The sequence below is a fragment of the Mandrillus leucophaeus genome, unplaced genomic scaffold, assembly GCF_000951045.1.
Source record: "Mandrillus leucophaeus isolate KB7577 unplaced genomic scaffold, Mleu.le_1.0 Scaffold861, whole genome shotgun sequence".
In the NCBI taxonomy this organism is placed as follows: Eukaryota; Metazoa; Chordata; class Mammalia; order Primates; family Cercopithecidae; genus Mandrillus; species Mandrillus leucophaeus.
In genome coordinates this window covers 1,604,997-1,618,009 of record NW_012109375.1, presented here as the reverse complement: position 1 = coordinate 1,618,009, position 13,013 = coordinate 1,604,997, and positions in this window count along the sequence as shown.

Sequence of the window (13,013 nt, the reverse complement as noted above, 5' to 3'; positions counted from 1 at the left end):
CAGGCCTGGTGGCATGTGCCTGTAGTCCCAGCTACTTGGGAGGCTGAGGTGAGAGAATTGCTTGAGCCTAGGGAGGTGAGGTTACAGTAAGCCATGTTCATGCCAGTATACTCCATGTCTCAAAATTAAAAAAATAATAATAATAAAATAAAATAAAAATCCCTCCTTCTATCTATGGTGCAGTTAGAAATACCCCATAAAGAGACACTAGATTCTGAATTCTAGTGTATTATGATATTTCCCCAGACACTGACTTATATTCATCTTCCAGAATTCCTATCGTGCATTCTGGTGTGCCCCTCACTTGGTAGAGCACTACATCAAAGCTGTGTTTTGCTTATCTGAGGATTCCTTGGATTGACACTTTACTATGACTGCATGTTTGATTTTCCAACACAGTTCTGACATATAACAAGGGCTTTTAGATTCCTTAGTAAGACTCTAGAAAGATCCTCATGCCAGAAGGACTCATCGGCTCTAGAATGTCAGTCTGAACAAACTATCCAAGACTACTTCATACAAAAAGGAATTAGACCAATCCATTAATCTCTTCCCTCCTATATTCTAATTAACATGTCTCTCAGATTTTCATCTCTCTCAAGAAGCAGTTCACAGCTCCCTTATTCTTTTTCTCCCCCACAATCCAGTTGAATGTTGCCTTTTTTCTATAACTTAGGTCACATATTCATTTTTCACAATTTTTTTATATTCGTGTCTTTCACTATAACATAGGCTTTTAGATAAAATATCTATTTTAATTTTCATGATACTTAAATCCACATATTCTTCATAGCAAATATTCAATAAATACATGAGTTGAACTGATGTAATAAGACTATCATTCAATATTTATAAAACACTTAAATTTTGAAAACAAAACTATAGATATATGGATACATGGAAGAGCAAGTAATAATATCAACGACCAATTATAGTTAAAAATTGAGAAATTAATAGAAATCAAGTTATTACCATAAATATGCATCTTTTCTCTCCAAAATCAAAATAACCTTATTGTTCATAAGAAAGGGTATTACTCAGGGTTCTCTAGAGGAACAGAACTAATAAGATATATATAGGAGTTTAACTTACATGATCACAAGGTCCCACAATAGGCCGTCTGGAAGCAGGAGAGCCAGTCTGAGTCCCAAAATGGAAGAACTTGGAGTCCAATATTCAAGGGTAGGAAGCACCCAGCATGAGAGAAAGATGTAGACTGAGAGGCTAGGCTAGTCTCTACTTTTCATGTTTTCCTGCTTGCTTTATATTTGCTGCAGTTGATTAGAATGTACCCACCAGATTAAGGCTGGATCTACTGTCCCTAGCCCACTGACTCAAATGTTAATCTCTTTCGGCAACACCCTGGCAAACACCCGGAGGATCCAATACTTTGTATCCTTCAATTGAATCAAGTTGACACTCAGCATTAACCATCACAGAAAGAAATGGTTACAATAAAGGAAATATGGTCACACTGCAGAACACTATGCACATGTTAGAAAGAAGAGGTAGAACTAAATACGTTAAAACTGAAGTGTCTCTAAAACATGGTTGAATTTAAAGTTGTTTCAAAATGACAAAAACTGTATTACATCACTTATATATTAAGGCCATAAAATTTAGTATAGATATATATGCAAAGACACAGTGAAAGGTCTAGAAGAATAAGTAACACATAGAGAGGTCACTAATTACCTTCGAGGAAAATCAAGGAGAAGTAGACTGGGATTGGGATGGTGGTCATTAAACTGAACTTTAGCATTTTTTTTTCTGTTTAAATAATGTTTAATATAAAAACAGAAATTTCTAAGCCCAATGCCAGAGCTCAAATTCTCTCTCTGCCATTTACTACTTGTGTGAATTTGGCAATATGTTACCCTCTGCTGCTCATCTACAAAATGTTTATAATACACCTACCTAATAGGCAGGGCTGGCTTCTTGGTCATTCAAATAATTGGTAAAAATATAATCTTGATGTTAAAAAGTAGAATATTTAGACAGAAAACAGACAGTCCCACTCCCCAAATATATATTTTACATTTAAATATTATACCATATTTCATATTATAGCTGAGAAGTTTATATATCCTATATATCATGATCTGAAAATGAAAATTAACTCTATCAATTTCAAGGTGTGTATGTAGTTTAGCCATTGAATTTAGTATGTCCTGATAGGTTAGAACATATATCAGACAAAACTAAATATCTCTGAGATCCTCAAATGTAAAATTCAAAGCAAATTTAATACACTATTTTTCTATCTGCTAGAATAATTACATTGAACACTCCTTGTCATATATAATTACATCAACTGCCCATTCCTGGCTACATTTTTTCTTATGAAAGAGTTCTCCTCAACAGTTGCAAATTTATTTGCATTATCATTGACCTTTCAGGTTATTACTGACCAACTCAAAAAAGTTCTGACCTCATGGCAAAATGACTTCCTAGACTGTAAATACAGAAGTCTAGGTGGCAGAAGTTGCTCAAATGATAAATTCAAAACAAATCCAAGACCATATCTAAATGAGTCTTGAAAATCTGCTTATTGCTATGTAAAGGAAACAAAAGAATTACTGCATTAACCCAAGAACTCTGCTACTTTATTTTACATTTCCCGTTTACTTAAAAATGGATCTGATGGAATACAAGTCTTGTTTTGCTCAGACAACCAAATGCCTTCACAATTTCTAGTCACTATCCATTTTTTGTTTGCTTTGCCTTAATATTCTTGCTATTGCTAAGAAAATTCACAATTGAAAATGTTTTTGTTCAGCATTGTCACCCAACATTTTCTGAGTATATAATATGAGACAGGAATTGTGCTAGGTACTGGCAATATAGGTGGAAATAATTGACATTCTTTGCCTTTATCAAACTCACAATCTAGAACAAAAAACAATCAACCAGACAAATTATTATTTTTCTTAGAATTTATTTGCTACAACAAAGACTCACACGTTATAGCCCCTCATACGAACCAGTCCTTTGAAAGCAATTACATTAAGCCCTAAACATAGTATTTTGAGGAAAACAATGGCAAATTTAACCCAAGAAATACTAATGATTGTATATACTAATTATTTATTATCAGTTTTTTTCAACATCTATTTTTTTCTGGCTAATAATACCATTTTTAAATTTTTTCTATAAGTTGATTTATATCTGTAGCCTAAAAATTCCTCCAAACTTTATGGTATCTATATCACAGTGAGAGAATCAATTCACAACATGATTTCCTTTTAGGCTCTGTCTTATCTTAGACCAGGAGACTTGGATAGATCTTAATTAGCATAAGGCTTTTTGTCAAGCAGCCACAGGGTATCTCTAGCTCAAAACCTTAACATTTAGAAAGCATTTACGGATCTATGAGGATTACTGTCCTGTGGACACCTGTTATAAATCTGAGTAAGAGCCTGGAAACATTACTTTCCAAGTGTTTCTATTTGATATAATCAGGCCTGACCACCAGCTTGTGTTTCTGCCAAGTCTATTATGTATAATTTTTAGTTGATGTAATTCTCTTAAAGCCAAATCTGAGTGCTGTGCTGTAAATAAAGCTCACTCTTCTTCACAGCATGCAACTGTGTGATTACTCCTACTAACTTTCTCTACCCCAGCCAAATCATGCGTATCACCAAGGAAGTGCCAGTGAAAAGGAAAAAAATAGAGCATTCCTAAACTGTAATGATGTGTACTTCATCAGTCATTGACATGTACAATGAAAGAGGAAGTAATTGCCCGATGGTGTCAGGTGACCTTCGGGTTTTACATAGAAAAGAATTCAGAGGCGATAATACTTAACAAGTAAAAGTGACATTTTTCAATATCACAGTTGGATCAGAGCAACATACTGTTTAGTCTACTATTTTCATGTGAACACGGAGTACTTGTGTCAGCTTTTTCATCTTGTTACCAATTGTACTTCATTATTTGAACTTTTCTAAGGTTATAAATAAACGCTAAGGTTACTAATTTCAAGTAAATGATTCCGGTCTTGGGTGTTTTCAGTCTTTTCCTTCTCTGAACCTCTGTAGTGTCTACACCTTGAATCACTCAATCCAGCACTTAATTAAAGATAAGCCTTTAACTGTTCTTGGAGATAAAACAGAATCTTCCCTCTCTGTGGTAGCACTGCCTAACCTAGAAAGTACTGGCACATAGTAGGTTTTTGAAGAATGCCTTTGGTCTGATTCAAACTCTTAATTCCTGACCCATTACACTCACTACTCAAATGGTTACAGAATATTCTAGCAGAAAGAGAAAGCAGCCAAGTGTACTGAGGAGAATGAAGTGATTTTCAAAGGAACAGCTGGTTCTCGGCAGAAAAAATGGAAACAAACTCAGAATCTTAAGATAATTTCCTTTCCGCTTCCCCAGGCCGCGGACGAGTACTATACTTGGAATTTTCTTTTCTTTTATTTTTTTAAGACAGGGTCTCACTCTCGTCGCCCAGGCTGGAGTGCAGTGCGTGATTTCCGCTCACTGCAACCTCTGCCTCCTGGATTCAAGAGATTCTCCTGCCTCGGCCTCCCAAGTAGCTGGGATTACAGGCACACACCACCACGCCTGGCTAATTTTTGTAGTTTTTTAGTAGAGACGGGGTTTCACCATGTTGGCCAGGATGGTCTCCAACTCCTGACCTCAGGTGATCTGCCCGCCTTGGCCTCCCAAAGTGCTGGGATTACAGGCATGTGCCACCGCCCCGGCCCATACTTGGCCTTTTTAGTAACCAGGCCACACAGCAGGAGATGAGTGGCAGGCAAGGGAGCATCACTGCCTGAGCTCCGCCTCCTGTCAGATCAGCCAGGGTATTAGATTCTCATAGGAGCACGAATCCTATTGTGAACTGCGCATGCGAGGGATCTAACTTGTGCTGCTCCTTATGAGATTCTAACTTCTGATGATCTAATATGCCTGATGATCCCCGCCCCCCACCTTTTTTGGAGGAAAATTTTTTTTCCAAAAACCGGTTCCTTGTTGCCAAAAAGTTCGGGGTTCCTTGCCTTGGGGGCGGTTTTAATTTTTGTTGCAAATTTTGGGGTTCTTTTCGTTTTTTGATTCCTTGAAGTTTTTTTTGATTTTTTAACTGTTTCAGTTAATTGTTTTTATTAATTTGGAAAAAAAAATTTTATTAATTTTTTTCCACCTTCTTGGGAATTTGAGGGGGACCCCAAGGCTTTCAGGCCCCCTTTGAAAAAATTTTTTGTTTTTGATTTGGGAATTTTCGTTGGCTCGTTCTTTAAATTTTGCCCGGAAGCTTTGCTAAGCTAATGGTTAAAGAAGTAGTGTTCCGAGTCCCACAACAAAGTTCTTAAGGACTTATGGTAGGAATTGGACAGCCATCCAAAAGTGAAGTAAAACAAATAAAAATTCTCCTGGGTTTATACAATTGCATCCAATCCCAAACAGCCCTTGTTAAAATATAATTTACCTTAAGTTACCACTCAAGGAAAACCAAACAGTTCTATTTTCTCCCCGATGTGATTGCCAACTGAGTTATAAGAATGTTTTACAGCACTTTAAGCCCTAGACAAAGGATTAACATGAATTCTTCACTGTCCTTTCTTTCTTGGAAAATATCTTTTACCACTAAAACCAATGTAGTTTCCACTCAATCCCTCAGGCCACTGACTCCTACCCTTTTAAAGGTAACTGTAGCAGCGATTAGACCGCTTTGACAAGGGATAGTAATTCACCTCAATATACCTTTCAAATTTGTTAAATAAATGAGAGTAATGTGGGTGTCCCTTTTGCTACTGTTCACTCCTAACTCAAAGAGTTGTGAAAAGTTAGAGATACTGCAATTGCAAGACCACCTGCTGTTCTTTGTGACAGCTGCCACTGCCCTTTGACACACAATGGCATAGCATTGTCACCTAATAACTAGGCAATCCAAAAATTTGGGCGTATATTAATGAATGTACTACAGTGTACGTTGGTCTGAGGATTTATGCTGTCATTCTGGTACCAGGAGTAGAGGCTAATAACTTCAGCTTCCAAATGAATATTTGCAAAACTGTCAAGCCAAGATGGTTTTACTGCATTTGTGAAAATAGTTGCCTTTTCCAGAATCAGGCATGGCTTAGTTTTGTAATTTCAGGTTTAAATTAAAACAAAATATTGTTCTTAGGATCACATGTATGAAGAAAGGAAGCGTTAGGTTCTCACTTACAGGAGAATTATCTATATAAACATATTTTTAGGAGTCCTGTTTAAATCCATCATCAAGATCCTTTCTTTTATAACTACCTAATGATCTGATATTCAAGCCAAAATATTGTAGGCTTTATGGTTTTCACTTATTATTCAGAGCAACTGTCTCATGACTATGTAACATCTCATATCCCACTCAGTGTCTCCAGCCTAAGAAAAGTTGGATATGTTTTTCTCTCTTATTTGAACTGCGAGATTCAAAGAAATGTGAATCAGATAAAAACTTAACCCTTTTACAAGATTAGCTGTTATGACCTGCTGACTGGCTGATTAAAAACAAACTATTTAATGAGAAATTAGATTTTAAATGGAAAGCAGAGCCATACACAGCAGCCTCATCAGGAGTAAATACAGGTTGTAGGCACAAATATAAGACATAATACTTTCTACTCCCATGGGACTCTTCTTTGACAGGCAGAGCCACCGAAGAAAAGGAAAGTAAAATTCTCATTATCATCCCGAGGACACAATACGGTAACTGAATTGAGTAGGAGAAAATAATTGGGTTAGAATTTATTCTTATAATATGGGAAAGGACCTTCTCCTAGTTTTTGTTTAAATTTTTCTTATTTTTAGTTTATGATTCCAATTTAATGCTGCTGTTGATTTAGTCTATACATTTGTCTTATATGGAAAACTTCCAGTGAATAAGCTAAAGGGAAACTTGCAAAATCCATAAATACTCTAACATGACTAAACTTATCCCCTGTACCTTTAGAGACCAGAATTTAAAGATGGATACCAAGGGATCTTGTGATGATGCATTGGATTAATTCACTAGCCTCTCACTTCTTTAGTTTCTGAGAGACCAAATCTTTAAAGCTGACATATGGGAGAGTGGTGATATATTGGATTAATTCTGTATCCCCTTACTTTCATTTTAGGTCCCACGTGTTTCAATGGACATTTGTCTCCATCATAGCCACATCGCACCACACATTTGATTTTTCAGTTCATTTGGTCAAATACCACTCAAAACAAGAAACACTAAAGGAGAAAAAGAGTCCAGTTCAAGATCTGCATTTCATTTCTGATGTTGACCCAATAACTTTTTCCGTCCAGTTTTGTGGAATCCTGCCTTTGTAGTTCTCTTTTCCTCCGATTCGCCTAAGAATTTAAAGTGAGAATTCTGAATATTCTTTCTCCTTTTCCCCTACTAATGAATCAAAAGGTAGTATGAATTTTGCATATTCTGTTTAATGCTAGGCATCAGATTTTCAGAGTTTCTATCCTTATTTCCTCTGGAACCGTTATTTTTGCTGCGTAGTATCTTTGCCTAAGGTTGTATTTTAAAAGATTCCCAAGTCCTTTGTACTATGACAAGCATGGAGTATAACTTTATTATTGACAAAGAACAAAGAGAGATCAGAAATAAAAACACTGGAAACTGTACAAAAGCTCTGTTACCTTCTTTCTTGAGACATTCTGAAACTTGCTATAAAGCAATTTATATGAAAGCATTCTCATGTACAATATTTCACATAATCCTCATATTAAAATGAAGTGAAGTGATTATCAATCTCCACTTAAATTTACATGTTAAGAGACTACCCTTTGACAAGTTAAGTAACTCATCCAAGGTCACATAGCTAGTAAATGGCAAAATGGAGATTTTTAACCAGGTTTAATAAATTCAAGCCATTTCCCCAAACTATTTTGTTGTCCAATGGAAGTTAGAGAAATTGCGGTTTAAAAACAAGATATAGATTAACATCAGTGAGAATAGGCACTATAAACAGTAGCTGTGATCTACTGGGCCTTTCCAACACATTACAACAGGCTGTGGGTATCTGCATGAAATATGCATAGCATTGCACTGAGAAAGAGGAGATATGAGCCTTTCAAAATAAGTGGGCCAAAAGCAGCGTTGAATGCTCCCTACAGTTACCCTTTTGTGAAACTCACACTCTAATGACATATTCAATGTTTGTCTTTGTGGAGAATACACTCTCTACAAAGGGAAACAACGTCAATTATCCTAAACATAGACACCAGGAAGAAAAATAAGGTTCATCTCTTCATTCTAGATTCTAGTTGATGCCAGTTCTAGAGCTTTCAGGTTGCCCAGGACTATACCAGAAGCCTCTACTTCATCCTATGCATAATATTGACAAATAAGCTTATGTTTTAAACATTGATTCTCTTAAAAATGTTTTTAACTCCAGCCATGAAGTGCCCAACATAAGCTAACATATGCGTTACTTTTACAATGTGCACTCTGGAGGGAATCCTTTAAAAAGTTACAATTTATTTTTGTAAGCTGTGTAGTTGTATGGCCACCATGAAAGAATTTTTGGTCAATAGAACACAGAAAGAAAATGAAATCAGGAGTTATGCTACATCAGATGGAAGAAGCAATGCAGTGTCTGGTAAGGAAAACAAACAAACGAACGAACAAAAAAATCCATGAGTTGTCCAGGACTAGCTCTACTAGAAGCAGTGTAACATGTTGGAAACAGCTCTTCAATCAGGAAATCTGGTCTCCTTATATACTAGCTATGTAGCTTTAGACAATCCGCTTAAATCTCTGAGACATCTCCAATATTTTAATAAAAAATATATTTTGAGATAACATCCACAAGCAGTTTTAAAACATATACATGTAATTAGTAGGGACTAGGGGACAGGAGTATGCTGTAAAATGCTCTGAAAATAGAATTTTATGAAAACAGATAACTACATTGGTGATTTTAAATGGACTTTAATCAGTGGTGATAAAAGATGGTCAATTGTCTATATAATGGATAACATGGTAGCCATTTTTCAACTTCACGTTTAAGCTTCAATGAATTCTCATTTCCTTAAGCCCATAATATGGCCAGTAATTAAAATTATATTTCTGGTTTTAGTTGAAACTTCTATGGTTCAAGTGGTTTTGCAGCCTTTCTCACATAAAAATATGCAGAGAGTCATTTGGCTATTTTCAAAATACTGTGTTGGTTGGTTTAATATCAAGGTTATTTTTGTTTTGTTTTGTTTAGCTATATAGGTCTACTGGTTACTACTGCAATATTTAAATTAGGTTCATGCCTCCTTCTATTAACAAAGATTAAGACTCATGTCCTGATTGCTTCTGGGAAATGTTGGGTAAAAGGAAAATAAGTACTTTTGGCAGCGAAGTGATCCATCCACTCGGAATAACTGACCCAGATAAATGGGCTCTGAAATGGGGACTGATCAGCCTTCCTATCATTAGATAGGCATACAGCAGGCTTTACCTTCTGTCTCTTTGTTGAATGTACTAAGAAGTTTTCTTAAGAACTTGTCAGAGGGTATAATGGTGGATGAGGTACAACCTCAACTGTGTCCATAGTAGGCAGACTGAAACCACAGGTCATCCAGCATTTTGAGAAATGGGGAAGGTGCATGCCATCTTCTGTCAAGTTTATCCAGACAAGATATGTGTGAGGTTATTAAGAATTATAAAGACTTTACATGCTATTTTTATGTAGGCTTCAAATAGAAGAGAAGGAAGATTAAAGCTAACATAATTTCCATGTATTTTACAGTGCAGCACAGTTGAGGGCAAGAAATGGGAGTGGGGGATATTTAACTTGGCATTGGAAAGCCAGGATTACAGACCTAACACTTACATTAAATTGAAATGTGATCTTTGGAAAAGCTACCATAAATAATGTTTTAAAGGCATTTTCAATTATAACATTATATCATTCTTGATTTATACTCTTGATAACTAAAAGAGAAACCACCATTGTTCATTTTTTTTGGCCAGTTGCATGCCATTCCTTTTCTACATCTGTCCAGAAGGTCAAAAGCAGAGTCTAAATTAGGGCATCTCCAAAAGACAAACAGCATGGGGCATGTTCAATATCAGCTTATTCAGGACACAACAAAAGACATGTTCTAAAATTTATCCTATGACTAAGCCTCGAGTGGAGACTTTAAAACTGTCCTCTATTTTCAGATCTCTTTATTTAATGTTTCATGGAATCTGAAAGATGTGGAGGAGAGAGAATCACTTTTCTTTTCAGTCAACATGATGCCATGACAACCAGTTAAAATGTGAAGGATTATCAAATCAACAATTGTTTTGTCCACATGATGCCAAATAACAACCAGTTTGAGTGATTTGTTTTTTAAGTACAAATTTGTTCAGTTGTTGAAGCATGTAGATACACGCTCCTTAATAATCATACATTTTTATTTTCTTCACAGGGTACAAACCAATTTCAAACATATTATCTCATTTTAATTCTGATTTTCCCAACAACCTCTGGACTGTCAGTGGAGCATTATGATAGAGTATTATTATATTTATTTTACAAATGAAGATTATAAGTGGGATTTAAGTTGTATAAGCATAACTGTCCCAATTAATTTGCTCTATTATCTCTAAATGAAACTGAAGAAAATACAGTGTTTTGCACATCAGATAGTAGTATGTAAATTTTGCCTGGCCCAAAGAATGTGTTCAGCAAATGGTGTTTAACATTATTTTACTATTTTCCATTATCAACAGTGGAGTCTCCACTTCCCCACTGGATTATTTTTCTTCCATGTATAGGCATACGTTGAACACGTTCATTCTCTTGTGCAGCCTAGGTCCTGGAAAAATAGAGGCCCTTTTCATTCGGCACCTAGGTTTGTCTCCTTTACTTCTGTTGAAGTAGATATCACCTCAAATAGAATTAAATTCCAACAGACTGAGTCTACTGACATTTCTTGACTAACATTGTAAAGAGATGGAGGCTTAATAAAGTAATTTGGTCAAGATTACTTGATGATAAGTGTTATAATCAAGACATGAATCCCAGTCTATATCACTTCAAAGCCCATTCTTCAAACATGCTTTAAAATATATTTTCAGATTTAATGTCAAATCCTAAAATTCTTGTTATCCTGGAGTTCCCCATTCATTGTCCCAGTGGTTTTCTGTACTGTTAGGGAAGGGTAGATACTGAGTAGAAATGGAAGCTATTGCTCAATTTTAACTGTTAAATCTTGCTTTTAAGATTTTGTTTTATTTTATTTAGTCCCTAGACACAATGTTCTTAAAAACCAAGTAGGATTGAGGAAGAAAATGCTTTTCTTAATGTTTTTTTCAGCTCCTATTAAAATAGCAAGTGCTGGCCCTAAATCCCAGAGCTGTGGACGGAGAGAATCTGCCATCTGGATCAGCCTAACCTGTGATTTATTCACTTTCTCACTCAACAGACTTTATTGAGTGCCAGCTACGTGGGGAACAACACAGACTCATGGAAATTCATGAAATTTGCAATCCAGCAGGTGACTTAGATACTGACTAAAGAGTAAAAAGTATGATATACCTAAGTACAGGATACAGTTGGGGACATTTAACAGGGAGTGAACTTAGTCTGGGATTCAGAGTAAACTATCTTCCAAGAGTGAGACAATATTAGTGCTCCAACCTGAAGCATGAATACAAGTTTGCTGGAATAGAGCAGATTCAGGTAGCTGAAAAAATATATTCAATGGCTGGATGGTTAGTTGTATGTGTCAGTCTGGCTAGGTTATAGTATCCAGTTATTTAATTAAACACTAATCTAAGCATTGGTGTGAGGGTATTTTATAGATGTGGTTAACATCTACCACCGGTTGACTTTAAGAAAATGTTCTTTGATAACATGGATGGGTCTCATTCAATTAGTTGAAAGGCTTTAAGACAAAAGCTGAGGTTTCCCTGAGGAAGAAGAAATTCCATCTGTGGACTGCAGCTTCAACTCTTGCCTGAGAGTTTAACTCCTGGGCTGCTCTATGTAATGCTTGCCAGACCCCACAATTGTGTAAGCCAATTCCTTGCAATAAATCATATATATGTACACACAGAGACACACATAAACGTATATACACATTATGTTCCTCTGTTTCCCCATAAGCCTCTGTCTATATATAATCTATATCTATATCTAATATAAACATAATAAAATGCTGACTGATATAACTTTTTGCTCAAGGAATGGGGTATTACTGTAACAAATACTTTAAAATGGAGAAGTGGCTTTGGAATGGAGGAATGAATAAAGGCTGAAAAATTTTTGAGAAGCAGGATAGAAAAAGCTTACTTTGAAGAGATTTTTGGTGAAAATATGAATGTTAAAGGTAAGCTTTTTGAAGATAATGAATAAAATTACTGGAAACTGGAGAAGAGTAAATTCTTGCTATAAAGTAGCAGAAAACATGACGGAATTATATTCTACAGGTAGGTGAAAAGCAGAACATGTAAGCAATGAACTTGAATATTCAGCTGAGGATATTTCCAAGAAAAGTGTGGAAGGTGTAGGCTGGTTTCTTCTTACTGCTTTTAGTTGAATGCAAGAGGAAGGAGATAAATTGAGGAAAGAACTGTTAAGTAGAGAGATATAAGCACTTGATGGTTTGGGAGATTCTTAGCCTATCCAGATTGCAAAGGATGTTAAAATTAAGAAAATCATGGTTGAGAAAGTACATTCTGGAGAGAAGTCCAAGTGTGTGGCTAAACAAACTTTTGCTGAAGAGATTGTTTTTGTGACTCATGAGTCCAATCAACCTTCTGTACAAAAGCTAGGTATAGTTATGGAATTATCTAGGAAAGACCTGTGGAGAATCCTTTTGTCCAATGGCATGAATCACCTTGATATAGAGGGGAAGCCTATAAGGTTTCTGAAAATGTGATACCAGTAGAACACTGTCAGCCTGGACAAAAACAAACAGAGACGAGATGAAATGATGGAAGGTTATCAGACTTCCAAAATTCTGCAGGAAAAAACCATGCTGATAGAGCTACCTGGCTGCAAACATCTGCTCTTGTTCAAGAAAAAGGAAGAATGACTCAG